This window comes from Aphis gossypii, chromosome 1, assembly GCF_020184175.1.
Source record: "Aphis gossypii isolate Hap1 chromosome 1, ASM2018417v2, whole genome shotgun sequence".
Taxonomy (NCBI): domain Eukaryota; kingdom Metazoa; phylum Arthropoda; class Insecta; order Hemiptera; family Aphididae; genus Aphis; species Aphis gossypii.
In genome coordinates, this window is record NC_065530.1 from 787,594 (window position 1) to 808,874 (window position 21,281).

Sequence of the window (21,281 nt, forward strand, 5' to 3'; positions counted from 1 at the left end):
TCTATATATTTAGTATATTCAGTTCAAATCTTCCTATCCGTTTGTCTGGGAATAATAAAATGATTGTTTAATTTCCACAGACATGATATTTCATTCAGTTACACTCAATAATCGCTTAACCATTGAAAAAACTGCCAAACCGTTGTTTAAAAAAATATTCCACTTTAAACTATCATTATCAATGTTGATGATCATAAAAATCTAAGCTAACCGCCTACACTGCGATCTAAAAATACTAAATAATATTCCAGTTATAACTTATAGGCGTTTGGAACGGAACTAGTATAAGGACATTCTGTGATCAATATGGTAATAACCACTCAATACATTACTGTTATTATGTTGGTAGCTGTGAGATTTCCCACTTGAAACGATATTTATTTTATTAATGCGAATAACATATAACTAAATACTATTTGCTCTTTTGCTCTTTTTTAATCCAAACATCGGAAGTGCCCGTTATAGAAATCGTCTTCTGTATACTATCATTGAGTCCTCTCACAGTGATTTTTGTATCAAGGAGACGTGACACCGCGGTATATTATGATAGAATAATATTAGGTATATGTTTTTCGAGAACAAATCAAATACGTACCATTTAACAATAACAATATGATACTACAGGTATATATATTTAATGTCGTAGGTGTCATCAAATATTACAATAATATCATTATCTGTTTGAACATACGTGGTCCAAACATTATCATTATATTCTCATCGATCGCAGACATCACGAGTTTCATATTATATACCACGCCGATCATCTTTGAAACAGAATAATATTATTTATCTTTGATGATCCTGTATATATTATACTATATTTGAATTATCATTGTCATATAATTATCCATATAATTTCGATAAGTTCGATTGTTTTCTTGTATATATATTCTTTTGTGCAGTTGCAATTAAATTATTCTTCAGAAATCGTATCACACGCGTATAAAGTATACACACACATACGTAACGTGTATTGTTTGATAACGGATCATAAACGTTTACTTCCTTAATGACTTTAATAATTAACACGTTAGGTTATATGTATTAAAATAATATAATTATTGCGGTATGTTTTTTGTATTGTGTTTTCACATTATAATTTCATTATTTATTTTACAAAAATACAAAACATTTAAAAATACTAGTATACGCGAATAAAAATAATCATTTTCCCATAATACAATATAATATCTTATGTGTATAGTAACTATACACACTCTAATAAATAAATTATATAATATACGTATATGGGTCCCGTTGTAGATTTGACAATCAGTGGGTGAAAATCATTTTATTGTAATTTATCCAGTATCGTTTTACACACAATGTGACGCGTCCTCCTTCCGCCGCCGTTGCGCTCACCGAGTGGTAAACAAGTCATTATTATCGCAGTTCACCATGTATGTGTATGTAACATATAATATGTATATACTAGGTATTGTGTCTTTATGTCTTTATAGCAAATTGGCACCATAAAAAAAATAGTTATAATGATTTAATCTAAAAAGAAAAATTGAACTCTAGTTCTGTCGGGAAGCAAAACTAATAAACGAGAGAAAATAAATAATAAATTGCGTTCATTGTGCTGAGAATATAATATAATATGTCGGTCCAATACGAAATGACCGACGTATATTCGTCATTAATATATTGAGGTTAAGGCATTTTAAAACGAACGTATTTTTTCCTACTCGTGTTCGAGTATAATAATATTATTTGTATATAATATATAATATATAACACTTGTCGTAGTTGAATCTTCGCTTCACTATAACTAGTAGTTTGCAATGATTTACTGATTTATTTTTTAAGATGGACAACGCACAGTATTTAGTAAACACTCATTTGAAACACCGCACCAACCAGGAACTCGATTTCAACAACAAAATAAACCTAATTTATCGTCAATGTCAATCTATCCGGTTTATGGTCCATTATAAAAATAAATATCCAACGGTTATTTCATCGATTCGTTATTTATGAAACAGGATCGAATTTTAACGCCCCGGTTTTCGCTAAATGCTAATGTATTAGCATGAATATCGTATAATAGGTACTAACATTTAATTTATTCAAAGCAGCGATAAAATTCATAAATAAATTTAGTGAATGATATTTCAATAAAGTATTTATAATCTTCCATTTATACGATTTAGTTTTCTAAATTTTTCATGAAACTCCGTTGTTTACATTTTTGTGTCAGGTGCAACTTATTTAGATTAGGTATAAGCTATAATATACTAGCTGCAGAATTTATATTCTTTGGCAGTCATCAAGATAAAACTATTTTTGTTATTAAATTTACTTATGAAGGAAATTTAGTAACTTTCTATTAAAATCTTATACAAGTATATTTTATCATAAGTAATCTATTTTATTTGAATTGTAGTAGTGCCGCGATTAGGGACTTCTCATAAACCGTGTCCGGGATGTGTACACACCTTTGTGTACCGGAATTGCCTATACGACACGCCTGCCAAAACCCTTGAGATTCTATTTTCTAGAGTTAATCGTCAAGACACTTAGTGATTCTTTAATGATTATTTCACTGGTTCAACTCCTCTGGCACAAGTGAATAGATACACAGCCTAAACGTGACCTAATTTTTAGTGGTAGGTACATTTCTATTATTATTATTTTTTTTTAACAAGAAGCTGCTGACATTGTCCTCAGTCCTCACGAAATTTTCTCGTTATTCATTTGGCCTCATGTCTAGTACTAACAATCAACAGTTTCAATGAAGAAAAAACTAACAATTTTCATCGTGCTTTATTATTGTGCTTACTTATCTGTTAGCCTTCAATAATGTTCAATTCGTCAAACTCATAAATAATGTAGTTTTTGGTTAGGTTAACCTAGCGTTCATTATCGTTTTTTTTTTTTTTTTTTATTAGTTTTTGTAAGTAATTTATATTTTATTGTTTGTTTAAACATTTTAATTTTAGAAAATATTTTCATAGTTTTTCATTAGTTTTAATTTTATTCTTAAATTATTAAACAATTTTATTTTTGGTTATTTGATTGTAATACCATAGTAAAATTTTATCAAGTTGGTATTTAAGTTTAACATTAACTTAATTGAAGTTGTACAATCATTACTCAAATATTTACGTTACACAATACAGATATATTATTTATTATAATTTGGTAATAAAATAAATCGTAAATAATGTTGTAAAAATATTTTGAAGGAATTCTGCTAAAACATTTTTTTTTATATACATAAAAATACATTTTAATTTGAAAACGTACATAATACGGACAAAAATGAATAACTGTAAAAGGTTTATCAACTAGTATCTTATTAAATAGCATGATTTATATTCAATAAAAGTGAATTATTTAAGCATCTCAAAATTTTCAAACCTGATACTACAATGTAAATAAGCTAATAGTAATTTTGTAGTATTTGTGGATTCGAAAATACGAACTACCTATTTTAAAAGTACGTTTGTATTTACTCAATCGATTAGAACAAATCTCTTCGATTGGAAAGCGCGTTTTAAATGTTGTAATTAATAAGTACTAGGTATACGTATCTATATCTATATAATATTAAAGTGTTGTACAAAATAAGAAAAATTTACAAAAACATCAGTCATCTCTTTCAGCCATGCACGCAGTTTCATGCAGGAAATAATTAGCTGTGCTTATTCAGTATTCTCTCATCAAAAACATAAATAGTAATTAAAAACCCGTTACAAATAGTATTTATAATTTATTTTTTCTTCGAAAATTTAATTTTAGTATAAATTAATACGAATTCTTAAGGTGGATCACTGTGAGATCTAAGATGGTAAATTCACGGCTTTCGTTATGATAATAGGTTGTATACGTATTTAAATATTGAACTTATCAAATCTATGACCGACGAGAATCTTAACGTTTTAGATGCCTTTTGGAATTAATCCAATTCGTTGTAAAACAAAAACAAAATTGAGTCCCTGCATCGTGCTTGCACCAAAATTATTCTAAATTATAAGACCAGCCGGATTCGAGTGGTTACGACAGTTTTGAAATCAAATAACAAATACGCCGTAGCGTGTCACATTTAATCGCAATATCCATACGGGCCAGTGCGACCATATTATTATCATAATATTATAACATTATTCGTTTCGGCAACAAACATAACATTTTGCTAAGCCGAAAACCGGTCATACGTATCAAGTGGTACAACGGCTGGGCACCGCACGCATAAATACAATGTATGTCCATAGATAGTACTAAAATTAACATATAATAGAAATCCGCATAACATTATTAATAATATTATATTTAGGTGTAGGGGTATGGTATACGTACATTATAAAAATCAGACGGCTGTATAAAGAAATTAATAAATAAGCCGCTATGCCCTCTGCATTTTAAGATCCTGTATGGATTTTCACGGAGAAAACGCATGACGACGCTTCAGGTAATTTAAAAAATATACATATTATAATAATCTTATGTATCATATTAATTGCTTTGAAGCTAATTTACATGTCGATGTGGCAGTATGGCAGTATATTATATTATTATTTATTATTATTAACATTATTATTTTTAGATGTACAGTTTAATATTATAATGTACAAGAGGTTTGTCGTGACAAACCTTATTTTCCATCCGAATAAATAAAAGCCGCGACTTTATCTTATGTTATAGATTTATTACCGCGACCCGCAGGCCATTGATGGTTTTGTGAATTTTCTTACACATTATTATTATTATTATTATTTTTTTTTTTTATGATAGTTGGACTAGAATGTGTATAATTTTATCATCGATTTACGTACTTGGTACATCGTGCACCGACTTGGCTCGTCTGAATTATGTGCGTCGATATCCATTAAACTGCGTCTGAAAGAATAAAATAAAGAAATAAATGTACGGTCGCGCAATATATAGGTACATTCGTGTAGGAAAATCATTTGTTTCTTTCTTTCTTTGATCAGCCATATAATATTATACAGTGAAATATCAAATAACAGAAATTAAGTTTATTGCACTTTAAACAAGGAATCCGGACCTGACGAAAATGACCTACAATCCAAACGCTCGTTTATATCGGCTATAATATTATTATTATGTTTTTTAATAGCACGTTCTGTTACAGCTGGTACTCGGAGTCACGATGATGCGTCCCCTGTATCGTTTAGTCGATCATCGTCACTCAAAATCTCGCGGTGTGTATCTATCACTGCACAAGAATAGTAAATACTAATAATAAACGCTGTTCCGAGAAACGAAAAAAAATATATATAACATTGCAATAGCCACACATATAATAATATACGGTTATAAAAAGTGGTGAGAAAATTACAAAACAGGTTTCGAGTAATTAAGAAATCAGGTAAGTATACATAGAACAGCTAATATATAGGTGGTAAGCGGACGGTACGTGCGTTATGGGATTTCTGAAGTAGAGAGCACGTAGAGCGCGATATAATATTTTATTGTTAGTATCTACCTACAATCATTAGCATTATACCGGAGAAGCATAAACTATTAATAATAATAATAACACGGTCTGATTGGCGTTATTATAATATTGTATAGAAAACGGAATTGGGTGAATTATATATTATGCTGACCACGAATACCAGAGCAGACCACTGCGGAAATGCTGATCAAAATTTTGGCTAGAACATTCTCTATTATTATACCTATATAATATACTGGTAAGAATATTCATGAGAAAAGCTGTCTTGGTTATATGAAGCCCTGATAATCGGAATTTTGAGGGTCCTTAAATATCTTAACGAAAATGTTTGTCTGTCAAACATTAAAAATATATTTTAATGTAACGTATAGGTATTTGAAATGAATAAAATCGTTACAATATTTAACAATTAAACAAACACATATCAATGCATCATAATCTATTGATAATAATATATTTTTATCAATACTTATAAAAATAAAAGATTCTTTGTTTGTTCTCTATATGGACTAAAAAACTGCAGAACCTTTTTCATTTAAAGTCATATAAATAGATTTTTTGAGTCTTTTAGGATGGTTATAAGTTATTTATACCATCTCTATGAATTTTTATAGACAAACTTATATTTAAGTTTACTTTTAGATCACATCTATAAAATATTTTTTCATTTATTTAAATGGTTGCCATTTTATAGACTATATTAATATTGTAATTGAAAAAACAATAAAATTGTTTACAAATATACCTATTATTTAAAAAATAAATCTTTTAATAAAATATTTATAAAAACAATTTTATTATAATTATTACTTTATGATACACAATCATGATTTTTTTTTATCTTAATTCTGAACATATTTTTGATGTTAACAAATAAACTCAAATCTCAATATTAATGGTATTGGAGTTACGTCAACTTTAAGCATACGGTTAATCAGTCTTCAGTTTTTGTGTTAACATAAAAAATATGTCTTGAATTATGATGTGGAAAATCGTAAAATTAATCGCTGTAATAATTGTGTTTTGATTATAAGTATCAACTGAAGTAAAACAAACACATGTATTAATCTTTATTATGAAAAAGTCTACTAATATAACTATATCATTTAATAAATTGCACCTTACAATGTAATTTTGTTGTGCAGATTGTACATTGTGTTTTAAATACTTTAAACAACAAATGTATATTAATATAACTTATGTAAATTTAACATTATAATTTTTTTGAGTATGATTAAATAATTAATTTCAATATGAAGCCCATTCTAGATGATGAGTTGTCTTTTAACATGGTAAAACATACCAAATTTGCGTTGAACTGAATCAATTTTATGTATTAACTTTTAAAACTGAGGGGCTAATTTAAGATCAAATTTAAAAATAAGAAAATAATTTGACATCTGTGTTTGTACAATAGTCTTTTTAAAGATATATCAGTTAAACGAGTTTGATTCAAGGGTTTATGATATTATTAGATTGTAATATTTTACATACAAATAATTTGCTATACATTTGCTATCCCTCTATTTTGATAATATAAAATTTAAATAACACGTTAATTTAAATAATTATTAAAAAAAAAAAAAAAAAATGGGAGCTGTTGGAAACTTGGTGTAAAAGTTAGCTTTAAAAACATGACCACAATAAAAAAATACATATAACGTCGTGCAGCCCAATTGTCAAGTGACATATTTTTATAAGATAAATCGCTTTGAATAACCCTGTAATATAAGTGCTGATTGTATTATAGTTTTATATATGAAGCTGCTCTTCTGAATAACGTTTTCAAAATTAGGAATTATAGCAATTTAAGAAACATACAAAAAATACATAAAATAAAATTTATGTTTGTGATAAATAATATTATTGATAACCAGACTATAATCTTCGGGAGAGTTTGGATATGCCAAATGAACAAATGGTTACAAAAATATTTCCATTTTAAAATATCGTTTATTAGCTGTTTACGGTCTTATTAAGTCCTATATCTAAATGGGTTTAATAACGGATTTATGTACATGTAAACACGTTCTGCTGTTTGAGTATTGTATTTGTATGGACATTATATCCAGGTAATCGCATCAATGCAGGATCGCTAACATAAAAACATCAAATATTTTTTAGGTCGACGTAATAATATTATTATTTATATTATAATATTATTTATGTGAATAATTATATTGAGAAAATTTCAAAATGACCTTACAAGCGTAATAGGTAATGTGTATTTATAGTATAATATTATTATATTATATGTAAAGGTAGAGTACTTATTATGAATATAAAAGTATACAAGTTGTCAAAGAATACGTTTTACTCGGTATTCAATAAGCGCGTGATCGACGCATATAATATTATAATGCTAGGAAAATCAGTGCAGTAGATTGCATCAGCCGATGCAGTTCGAATTCATATATTTGTATCTATATTCTATGTATAGGTACTGAGGCATTATATAACATGACCAATACCAACGTATAAGTAATGCCATCAGATGTGATTTAGCTTTAGTATATATTTTTTTAAATATTAAGATTATTCAATTCAAAATTATTAACTGAGGTTAACTGAACAAAATCGATCAATTATAACATGATTAAAACTCAAATACAGTTCAATGTATTATCATACTGGCGCCACTGACAAATTTGTATAAGAACCAAACAAATTTTAATAGTCCGTAGTACAATATCGCGTATATTTTATTATTGATCACGACAAATTTGCAAAAATTTGCTAGTGATAACGAAGGGAAAACGGTAAATCACACGTAAACAAAGCGACGTTTAACGTGACGATCGCTCAACGTATTCTTATCGTCTCTACGATATCTCTACTCGTATACATCTGCAATCCCGCAATCATGTCGTGTTTACATAAAGGTATAAGTCGTTTTCCCGTACGACAAGAGTACTTCTTATATTATAATACTTTTTTACGTCTCATTAAAACCATTTACCCGCACATGGCGGATTTGTCTCGAGAATATATTTAAAACAAAAAAAAAAACCACGAGACTTTCTCCGGTCTCATTAGCATATAAATAAATCAAAAGGTGCTCGGAAACGGCGGCCAGCCGGCTGCTGCAGTGGAACATGGTTATAATATTATTATTATATCGCCCGCCGCCGGCACCGCTGGTGCGAATACGATGATAATAATAATAATAATATATTAAAACAATAACGAGACGAGATGGTTTGTTCGCATTAATAAAACAATAAAATTCCGACATAACATATACGCACTTGCGTGACGATTGTCACGGTTTCGTGTCGTTTTCTAAAACGATACTGCACTCATATATTATAATATTATAACGACCTTAAAGAAAAACAGTGAACAATATATATAATAATATTACTATGTACACGACTGCGGCAAATGCGCTTTGAAGCCACTGTTGAAAGTGACAAACGTGTGGTAGTGGCTGTGTAAAATTTATAAACATCAACCATATAGCGTCGCAAAATATTCTCATTACTCAGCGATGCAATGTCAGATGATTTCGCATCTTCGCAAAACATCGTTAAGTCCAGCCACAGTTATATATTCAAGAGTGCTTGCTACATTACACATTACCGACTATTAAATAATTACTATTTAGCATAATAATATTGATTTTATTATAAATTCAATAACAATACGCATCGTATATTGTGGGTAAGATTAGTGCTATGGCCCTTATTATAATGCTTTGAATTAGATTTAAATAATATCAAAACAATAGATATATCAATATAATTTTGCTTAAAACACATATAATATTATAATTTTATAATTTATATCCATGCGCTGAGCTACTAATACAGTTTAACGGTAATATATTTTCTGTAGGTGTAAGTACTTTAAAAATGATCAGCAAATATCCGTTGTTAAGTATTCAAACTTTAAAGTACCGCAATGATTATATCTTTTTTTGAATTATATTTAATTTAAGGATCTTTTGAGTTTTAATTCACAACTGACAATTCTATAGACACGTATAGGCGGTATACCACTGCATAGATCACTTTTCGCAGCTTCCAATAATAGGGCTTCCGAATTGTATAACGCTGCAATATTATTGGAAACTACCACGACTACAATCGATAAAATATTTTTTTTTCAATCTAAACAACAAACCTATATTCAATTATGACGAGTCTTTAATATTATTATTATTGTTAAAATAGCTTTGTACCATATTTCGTTCAATTCTTTTTTTGTAAAGTTCATGTCAATTGATTGAGAGACCAGAGACCCAAATAAGTACAACGTCCTTCTAGATGAAAAGAAATAAAATGCCCAGCATTACCCTAATTTCTTACCCAAGTCCTTGCACTAATATAATATTCGCAAATTTTTAATTGGACCTGTATTTCGAAACTCGGGTGACCATTATATTATAGAGATACACGCCCAACCAACCACGGACACAGCTGACATTTCAATTTCATTTTAATGATTGATGTTTTCTTAATTCGGCCGCCCATTAGGTGAATTAGGAAAAACTTCCTCGCGGGTTGTACCTATATACGCGTACTTTATGCTATCATCATAATTATTGCGGTTAGTTACTTGGAAATGTGACTAGATAGAGCACAAAAGAATTTATAAGAGGCCAAGGCTGTAACGCAAGGCTATGTCAAAGTATAGGACTTTTTTAGGCCAGATAAACATATATGCACTGACGTTTTCACGAATTGCGTTCGTTTCGAAATGCTTTTGACAGTACGCATAATAATGCTTAACAATATTACGGGCGCATGTAATTGTTAAAAACATAACACTAGACATTTTTTTAACTCTCTCTTTACCCCAAAGAGAGAATGAGGAAATGTATTTAATACATAATAATATTATTAACCCTCGAAGCGCATCATAATATTATTTTTCCTAATAGCTGTTTAGACTGAGTGATTATAAATGTATTTATATTTTTTATTTTCGCATTATAAATTCCTGATGAAAAAATAAAATATGAACCATATATATATATACTATAATTGTCTTAGTTATATTTATCTAGGAGGTTATATATTCTTCGGTGTCGAGGTCATTAAGTACACGAATTTTATTCCCAGATGTAATGCAGCATGACTAATGCAATATATTATGTATATGTGTATACTCAGGTATTCGAACAGCGCGGACAATGATCAATCGTGACCAGAAAACGCATTGCCAATGAAGAAAAAAAAAGTATATCAAGTCCGTGTTCATGTAAATGTGCGCGCGCTCGAGAGTGTGTGTGTGTACCAATAGACGATTGTATACTCGTACGACGCTAGACAGACGCGAAATTTTCCCTAGACGTGTGTGTTCATTGTTTATTTCATTTCATTCATGTGTCCGCGTTTACCCTTGTAGCAAACGCGATTCAAGCACGCCAAACCCATCTTATGTACTTACATCATTGTATTATAATATTATACCATAAAGATTTCGTCTGCACGAAGTCACTACATCTCGTTTAAATCTCTTGATCGCGCCGTTCTACGGATGTAGCGCACAGCGGAAAATAGAGCGATCAATATTTTAATATACATTTTAATGTATTATATATTATGTAGGTATACCATAATATTATGGTCAGGTACAATGTACCGCCGTATTGGAATATTAATCGTTGAAATCTACGTGGGCGTATGTTTATTACACGTAGACCGACATTATAAGATATCGCGTATCATAACTACGATCCACAGTGGATTCACGATCTCACAGACAATAACGGGACACCCAAATATTTTGAATTTTATTCATCCGATACTGGAATATTGTTTGCAGAGTGTACATATAATATGTCAGCCGAGGACACGTATATACCTTTATAATAGAAATAGTGGTTTAAAACTGTGACCACAAATAAGTATTAGATTTAAATCTGAGATTATATACCATATATATACATTATATGTATACATATAATATGCACATGGGTATATTATAATATTATACTTATACGATAAACGACCGGTAAAAATCCAGAGCAGAATTACATGCGCGCCAAACGCGTTATTGTGGTTTAAAGTATGTAAAAATTAAAAATGCATATCGGAATTTCATATAATATATTTGCATGTATACCTATATATGATGTTATAGTAGCAATTGCATTAAACAGTGCATGATGTAGAACAAAGTCGCCTATTAGCATCGCGCTGTTACAGTGTGTGTGCGCGTATAATAAGTAACTCGTATATGAATATTTATTAGCGTTAAATCGTTCGTGACCCATAAAACGGGATAATATCGTTGCAACGTGTGGTTGTATATTATAATTTACTATGTATGTATGTGTAACGCACCGATATTATAATTTGGTTTGTGATATTCTTGCAACCCTGTCTGATACGGCAGGTTGTTTGAATCGAGATTATAAAGTACCCGTGAGTAGATCAGATGACAAATATATAATAGCACAGCAACAGCTACTAAAGCTACAAATTTTTCATATCCAGTACATGGTCCGGTATTTGAATAATATTCAAGAGCGGAGATCTGCACAAAGACGACGACGGTCGATAACATATAAATATCATATAATAATTTTATACGATGCGGAGTCAGACCTTTTTGATGGGGTGTTATAATTTTTTATTTAAATGGAGGAGAGAGTAGTTAAAATCGTCATAGTATTAATAATATAAAATATAGAATGGAACTTATAGAACCATTATATGTAACAACATATTATTTTGTAAAAATCTGAAGCATATATATTAAGTATAACCTTTGCATAAATACAACCAATAGATGTGTTTCAACATCTAAAACACTCCCTAGATACATCACTAATGTGAGTAAAGAACATCTAGGCCTTAAGGTCGATCTCGATCATGTAGTGAGAAGATGATTTACATATTTCATTCGTATAAAAAAAATAATAAATTATCAGACATAGGTAGTACTTATACTATACTACGCGTAAAGCATCGGTCAATTATATACTATGTGTACTGGAGCCCAAAAAGAACACACGAATACGTTACGAATAACTACTGATATTTATATGTGAAAAGATAAATTTGAAAACAAAACGTAACACCCGTAGATAGAATCAGACAGTAAAATAATTAGTGGCCAAGTACAGTTGATAAAAATATTTTCCAATATTTTTTTTTTTAGTACGATTTGATATTTATTTGTATGACATTCAACGATAAGTTCTATTAAACCAGCAATCACATTAGGAAAACTAATGGTATTTGTATAATATTACCTATGTATCCACGTAACCATAATGTTTTCGTACCTAACTGTATAATTGGAGAAAAGAAAACAAGCAAAAATTATCGATATAAAAAAAGTAATTTTAGTTTATATATAGTTTAGGTTTTTTAGTATAAATAAAAATTCCAAGCATCGGAATTTGAATAAATTAGTAAATAAAACATCACGAGGGTAATTACCTAACCTATGTGTGGTACGAGTATATCATTCTCTATGTATCATAATATAACCTAAAATGAACGATCGTCGTTATATTTCATATAATGTACAATGTACTATATAGGCATAGCAAAATATTTTTAAGACACTCCGTTATCTAAAAAACAAATCCCTCCAATACGCACGAAGTAAAAACCGTACAGCCCACCAGCATGGCTGTAGACGTTGGATGCACGCGAGGTCGTGACTCGTAGTGCTCTTATAATTACATATCATAACATAATCGTTCAGGTTATGATGTATTAGTATCCAACAACGATTCAAACAGCGGGAGTTCTGATTAGTATCGATTATGAGTATATAATATGTTATATATGTATAAAAAACCATATTCGTATAAAAAATAATAGTAGGGACTTAAAACTTCCTTTCTTATTCTTAAAAAAAATATGTTATACTGATCTTTCTGGAAGATATAATATAATAATATTAAGTTAAATGAAAAATAAAGACAATATTGAAATTAAAACGAACATTATATATTATGTATTTTTTACCAGTACTAAGTTTTTTTAAACTTTTTATATTTGAAGTTGATAATTCGACCTTAAAGTGGTAAAAAAAATATTTAAATATTTATAGAACGTAAAATAATTGAAAAATAACTGTTTACTATGTATACATTAGATTATAAGTATGTAATAAATAATATTTATTATATCTAATATTCATTAATACTATTGTGCTTGTTTCCTTTTGATTTTAAAACGCAAGGTCTTTGGTATACTTCGTTTTTTAAAGGGTAAAATTATATTAATATTTTCACACTTAATTATTTTACTATCTCAATTGGTATAAGGTTTATACCTTATTAGTTAATACTATTGCTTGTCAACTTGTACATGCATTATAGTATTTATATAATTAATTAAAATGAATTACTAAATATATTAATTTAAATAATGTTTTAATCCATAAGTTTGAAACCATTTAGTTAAAAGTTGTGTTAATAAAGCATTATTAACACAATTATATGTACCTTAATTATATATTGATTCAATTGAATTATCTGTTAGTATTAATAAGTTGACTAATTAATAAAGTAACATTTGAAGTATTTTAATTTACTCTAATAGATAACTTTGAAAAATGCTTCGAAATTATTTCTTGAAACTAAATTAAATGCAATTAGTGTTACATACCTTTACAGATCAGAAAATACTTAGTTTATAGATTAAAAATATGTTTTTATATATTTACTTAAAAACATATTTGAAAATCTATTTAGTGACAATAATTGTAATTTATAAATTATTATTCAGTGTTAAATATTTTTTAGCATATTAAATTTACTGTAATATGAATTATTTCAACTAAAAAAAAAAATTGTTTTAAATTGAAAACAACCGATTTTGATTAAAAAATTTTGATTGATTATCACTTATCAATTTTTAATTTATTTTATTAATTCATGACTAAAAAAAACACTGTTATGGTGTCATGAAGCCATTTTAAGTTCCATCATCAATAGTGAATGAATGAATTTTTACTCAAGATTCATGAATGTTTAATAATCGTAATAAAAATCTTCACCTGCACTAATTGTTAAATATTTTTTCATATAATAATAATAAAAATAGCTATCTTCAGCAACCAATAAGTAGGTATAAACGAAGGCTGAAACTAAGTTACTAATTACTATATTGTACTAAAATTTGCTTATTATTTAGTTGATATTTTTTTTAAAATACATTTTCAATAGATTTTTAATTTAATCAAGTGCTAATGTATGATTATTAATTATATAGGTATATTTTTTATAAATTTATCAATATATATTCAAAGATTAATAATTAAACAATTTAAAATCTATGATGTATAAAACTATTATATTATTAATTATTTGTTGAAGGTTTCATTAATTTAATAACTTTATTGCTGTTAATATTTTTAGCAGGTTTCACGAATAATTAATTAATTAAGCTCTAATAAAAACTTAATGTTCCAGAAACATCCCATTCAATAAAGTCACTTCTGATATCTTTCATTAAACTTCAATGTTTATTATCTCGAAGAACTGGAAAAAGTTATACCAGATTACAGGTGTAATTTATAGTCAATAGTTCGAACAAGAGTACTAAAAAGAAGTCATAATAGTTTGATATAATATTTTCGCAAAATAGTTCTGTTGTAAGTATAAAAAAATTGTGATTGTTTTCATATTTTGATTTAACATCTCAATCTAAATCAAATTTCTGATTAGCTCAACGAAATAGAGTTTTTATATATTTTTTTTATGTCTATTTGTTCAACTTGATATAGGGAAAAATAATAAAAGTTCCGTGGAAATTAGAAAGTAGCTCAAATTCAGTAGCCGGAAGTGATGTATAGAGTAAATTTTACTTGCATGATAATTGCATATTAATTGCTTGTTTAATTCGTGGGATTTTTAGAGTGTTTTAAGATTTATAAAAAAGTTCAATTATAGTTCAATTATTGAAGAAGCATTTATAGAAACAGTTGAAACTTTTTGATGAAAGAATATTTTTTATTCTTATATTTAATTTAATTTTAAATAAATAATTTTTATAAAAATAAGAGTTTTTTTTACTTATTTATTTACTATTAATTTTGATACATAAAACAATATTTTACGCTTTATATTATATCATAAGTATAGTTATTAACTGCTTATTTAATTACTATTTAGTAGCTATTCGACTAATATATTATTAATCATGTGGATATAAAAAATGATGATACATTTTTGGTATAAAAAAGACTATAATTATTAACAATCAAATAGATGCTTGTTAATGCAGATAATTATTTGTATAATATTTATTGTAGTTCAATAACGAGGAAACAAATAGAATATTATAAGCGATTTTTTATATCAAGCATATTTTTTTTTATCCCAACACATTGTGCTGGCCAAATAATTGTGAAAATAGTACATATTTACATATGAAAATAATAATAATAAAACTGGACTATATGTATTCATATAATATATTGTGTATTAAAAACTGGTCGTTTCATTTAACTGGTTTTACTTAAGTGCACTCGTGGATAATAAGTCCGAAAAAAAAGAATTTCGCCCACCCAGCCATCTTCACATAATATTGTATACATATAAGCTGTAAAGGTATATACGATAGTATTATAATATAGTATAACTAACTCGCAATGACAGGTAAAAAACAGTGCCAATTTTGGTCACCACGCCGTATATCATAAATACATAATATATTATTAATAGTATTGATAAGCAACCCGTGTTTTGGTTTTTTTTTAAATAAATACATACACGCATTATTTAGTAGGGTGGAGAAAAAAATTTTGTGTGTCAAATTCTGACCGCTTACCTGCTGCAAATATGTATATGATGGCTGACAGTCACGTTGATTAAACGTTTTTACGCCTGACGATTTGTTCCACATGACCGGTGAGCTGAAAAAAAAACACAAAATTATTATAATGTAATACATTTTTTGTTTTGTTTTTTTTTTTTATTATTTTTATGTTATTTTTCCTATGACTGTATAATACACACACATTATGTGTAGAGTAGACAGTAGAATTATTATAACTCACAAGATTTCGTCATAATACAACTGTAGAACAATATAATAGGTAGTTAAACTGCATAATATTGTACTTATAATGTAAAATGTACCTATGTACTGTGTATAATCAAATGCATGTACATGTCAAAAAGCATAAGCCCCAAACATTTGATAACATGTGTGAAATCTGTAAAAATTGTAAAAAGGTATGTAATTACGTAGTATAATTATAGTGCATAGCACTATATATTATACACGTAGGCCTACGGGAATGTATTCAGAGCGGCCAAAGGGGCGCACTGTTTGTTTCTTGACAAATTAATGACTATATATTATAAATATATTATAAATCAGTAGTTTTTCTTTAAATCGAACGTTTAACGGAATTATTCGTATGATAATTTGATCATCTATCATAATTCACAATACACTGCATTGATAGGTATAATATGCCTTAAGCAAACGTGTTGAAAATAATATTATATTCTCTGTTGTACTACGATTTTTTAATATATTTACCTACAACATAAACACATACTATAAATCTATAGAAAAAAATCTATTAAATTCAATAATATTTAAGAAATACAACAATTAGTATTATGATAACGGTAAAATCAAAGTGATTTTAGTTTGTTTATCTTTCGTAAATTACGACTTTTTTGATGGTGGATTTCGAGCAGATTCTCTTAACACCCCAAGTATCCAATGCTTGTAATATTAGAATAATAATGGTTATTATTTTTATTATCTATTCAATATATATATAATAGCTATAAAGTTTTGGAACGTTTAGTCAAAAACGTTTCTGTCGAGTGCGCGACATGCAATTCATTACCTATATATATAATATTAAACTATACGTATAACATCTTATAGGACTTTCTAGGAATTCATCGGTCGCGTATTATAATAAATCTCACCGCGACTTGCGATAAAAATCGACATGCGTTTATTATGTGCACGCGTCCGTTTTCGACTTGGGTCACGGAGGCCATCGAAATCTAAACACGCGTAAATGCCAAACGCGTACGTATAATATCTACTATTATTATTATAACGCCGAGCACTTCCGTCGGGCTCGTTGTAACTCCGGGACCGCGCAGATAATAATATGACGTACATTATATATATAGGACATAGGTATACCTCTTATACAAGTATGATTAATGTTTTTAATATTTTTCCTAGCTGCAGCGTACATTTGTGTCTTGTACATGATATTATTTATTTTGCAAAATCCGTACCATCACGCTATACATCACTCTCTAAATAAGGTACCTACGTTTGAAATTATATGTCAAATATAATAATGCACACATTTATTATGTTATTATGTAGATCGACCCGACCGGTCTTCGTCTCTGCCACGTGTCTTAGGGGTGTTTTAATTTTCAGCGTTATATGTTATGAAGCCATGAAGATAGTGTGTCTATCAAATGCATTGTTAAACATAATATGCACGACTCGTGAGACTAAATATTATATTAAAATATGTAGGTCAAACGCTCATAATCTGCAGACTTGCACGTACACGTATATATATAATATAATTTTGTTTGCCGGCTTGTTATTATATGGTTTTGGAGTAGTCACATGCGCATAAGACCATTGCGGGGGACAGACAGTAAGAAAAAAAAATTACAAAAAAAAACACGTCACTCGCATAGTTCGGGTGACAGGCGCGGAATTTTATAGTAATGTTATCCACCTGGTCGAGTGCACCAGAGGCCCAATTACGCTGTACATACTCTATGGTACTATAATACATTATGGTATTTATTAAATGTAAAAAACTAAAAACCTAACTCGCAATAAAGTTATTCGCCTCTGGGTAGCTGCACAGTTTTAACAAAACATTTTTTTTTTATTTATATATATCTATAATATCAATCGTACTCAGTTATATTATATATTATCCTGAGGCTAGTGAAACTCGGTTTGGTGAATAAGAAATTATGTCAAAATTATACGTCATAAATATATTATGAATCGGTGTTCCGGTTTTATATTATATATATTTAATACCTATAGCTGCAGCCGGTATATTATGTGTGTTTAATAGTAGATTAAAATATATTTCAAACGAAAAGTGAATTTTTATTTTCGGTCGAGCTAAATAGTAGTGGCTGATTGACAGGATGCTGGTTTTATCTTTGGAAATGATTAACCAAATCTTTGACTCAATCTATGAATTTTCCAACGGTACTGTGCCGGTCGACCCACTCATTTTTATCGTTTTCTAGACGGTATCTGTTATACTACTGCACCACCACCACAACAACTACAACTACTACTACTACTATAATATAGTCTATTGGTACTATACTAGGTATTATTGTAACTAGGTAGGGAGGTATACATATTATATTCGGAACGGCATTCACATTCCAATGTCAAAAATAATAACCGAATTGGTTCCGGGCCAAAGACGTATTGGTCTTTGTGTTTATTGATATTCTATTCAAAATTAAAGTAAATATTTAGTGTTAACAGACTTATTGACTTCATTAAAATTACAATAAAAATGCTTTTAAAATCTATATAAAATGAGAATAGTAAGTGAATTAATTAATGCTAATACGACTAGTTTTCAGTTCCGGATACTACTGAATTAGACAAGTTAATGATCTATAACTGACTATATAACTACTATTAAATATAATAGAAAAGCTTATATCATATAATAGAGTTCTATAAATATATTCTACTATATTGTATACGAAAATATCCCTACCTCGAGATAAATCAAGAGTGTTATAAATGTTAAAGTGAAAATAGTTTCTGTTTAAATGGACCATAAAAAACTATCCAATTATAATTTTAATTTAAAATTATAATTATTAAATTACTTTCAGACATCAACGTCATTAAAGAATAATAAATAGTAAATTAATAAAATTTGACGGTTTCGTCATAATTAATAATATTCAATTTATAATCATCGCGTATCGTATCATATACCGCGGAATGTATTAAAATGAAACGTTATAATATATTAATATATTATTATCATTAGGTCAGTTCATTGAGCCAACGCCCGAATCGTCGAAATTGTGTATAGACGATGTGTGGTTTTAATGATAATACAAAATAAACACGTACAACTACTCAATATAAACTCGAGATTTCGAGAAAAAAATTTACATTTTAGTGATCTATGATGGATTATGATTGCATCGAGGAAAATACATTTGAGTTTTAAGAATTAATATTAAATTATGCGAATTCTCACGATTTGAAAAAGTTTTGTTTAATATTTAATCTGTTTATCGTATGATGCGTACGCAAATTGAAGAGATTAAAAATATATGCCATAATGTTGACCTACATAATATTTGTTTCTGCAACTGCAGAGAAAATATTGTCCGGTATTCATTTCTGAAAATTGCTTAATTTGAATTTAAATCGTCAAATACATAATAAACACTCAATACCGATTATTCTATTCTTGAAATTTTTTTAAACATATTATAAAAGTAGTATGAAACTGAATTAATTAAAAAGAAAAATATATTTGATTACAATTTATAATATATTCACAGAAATAAATATATGGTATTATCAAACCACTAGGTATCAATAAACAAAATCTTATCGTAAAATAATATTTTTGACTAGTTAAAAACAGATAAGCTTTAATAATAGTGTACTGTCGTTTTAAAAACGCTCAAAGGATGTGACCAATTAAGAAATGTTATTACAACGACGGACATGAGAGTTTTAACGGTATAACGTATGTATATATACATATATTATATATATAGTCATTATATTTTTAGTTTTAATTAAAAATGAGGAATATCTAAATTCGGACAGAGCGTTGAGATAGGTGAAGTTAATAACTTTATTTTACGAATCGATCGTATGTATATTGAGTTCCAAAGGAGAAATCGTTTACTACAGCATGCGGACGAATTAAAAACAAAACCGGTAAAAAAAAAACATGGACTGAGGAATTATAGCGACAAATCCCAGTTAATTCGGTATGGTAAATAATATATTCACATACTTATTTATGTGTATAAAAAAAATGACTAATAATAGTTTAACGTTGAGCTCATTATGATTTCCAAAGAAATGCCACCATTGTCTACAAGACTATAAAATATTTCTATTGATTTTACGATGAAGGTTAAATTGGTTCTTTTTATCTTTTTTCGCATAGACAATATATTTCGGATAGAAAAAATGCTCCTGTACCTAACAATTTAAATTGCAGCCCTATCTTTTAGATATCAAGTAAAAATAATTATAATCATTAATGCTTCGAATATGGGTATTTATTTTGACTATCAGCACAACCCATACAAGAAACTTAGTTGTCTATAGACGAAATTTAAAGACGAATAAATTTAAAATTTTTACGCTCATAACCGTCGTTGTCGATTTGTCGATTTGTCGATGTATTGATATTTAGTTATTGGTTTTAAATTTGATATTTCAAGAAAAATATGTAACACACTCGTCAAAAAATAAAAATAAAACAACTGACCAATACAAGTCTCAGATCAGCAATTATTATTATTATTATACTGTATAATGTATATGAGCTTTTGGCTTGTTTTATGAATCCGTAATCCGTTATTTTCTAATTCTAATAAGTTATATTTTATAAAAAAAAGTTTATAGTATTCGCCAAACAATAAAAATGTATTAACATATATTATTTTTATTTTGTATTATATATAATATATCTAATACATAAATATAATACAAAAAACAATGAGAAAATAGAGTATTTTAAAAATATCAGATAATAATAAGAGTAAACGTATAAGTGTATAACTAAATATATTACGTAAGTAAAAATTTACGAAAAAAAGTATTATGCATATTATTTACAAAATATCATATTCATTCAACTCACGGAGCGTAAATAACAGAAATGTTGGATATAAGTT

The 21,281-nt window shown here is 28.1% G+C and overlaps 1 protein-coding gene across 2 annotated transcripts in view; it reads right to left on the minus strand.

Annotated features, from left to right (window-relative positions):
* The window catches only part of LOC114120736 (uncharacterized), a 65,684-nt gene that overhangs the window by 14,505 nt on the left and 29,898 nt on the right, over window positions 1-21,281 (minus strand). Inside the window, exons 2-3 of one of the 2 annotated variants that reach the window (XM_027982743.2) lie at window positions 16,177-16,261; window positions 4,785-4,848 (exon numbers count right to left, since the gene is read on the minus strand). The gene's annotated coding sequence lies outside the window, so the exon portion shown is untranslated. The remainder of the gene's footprint in view (window positions 1-4,784; window positions 4,849-16,176; window positions 16,262-21,281) is intronic. The other variant, XM_027982744.2, reaches the window with a different exon arrangement.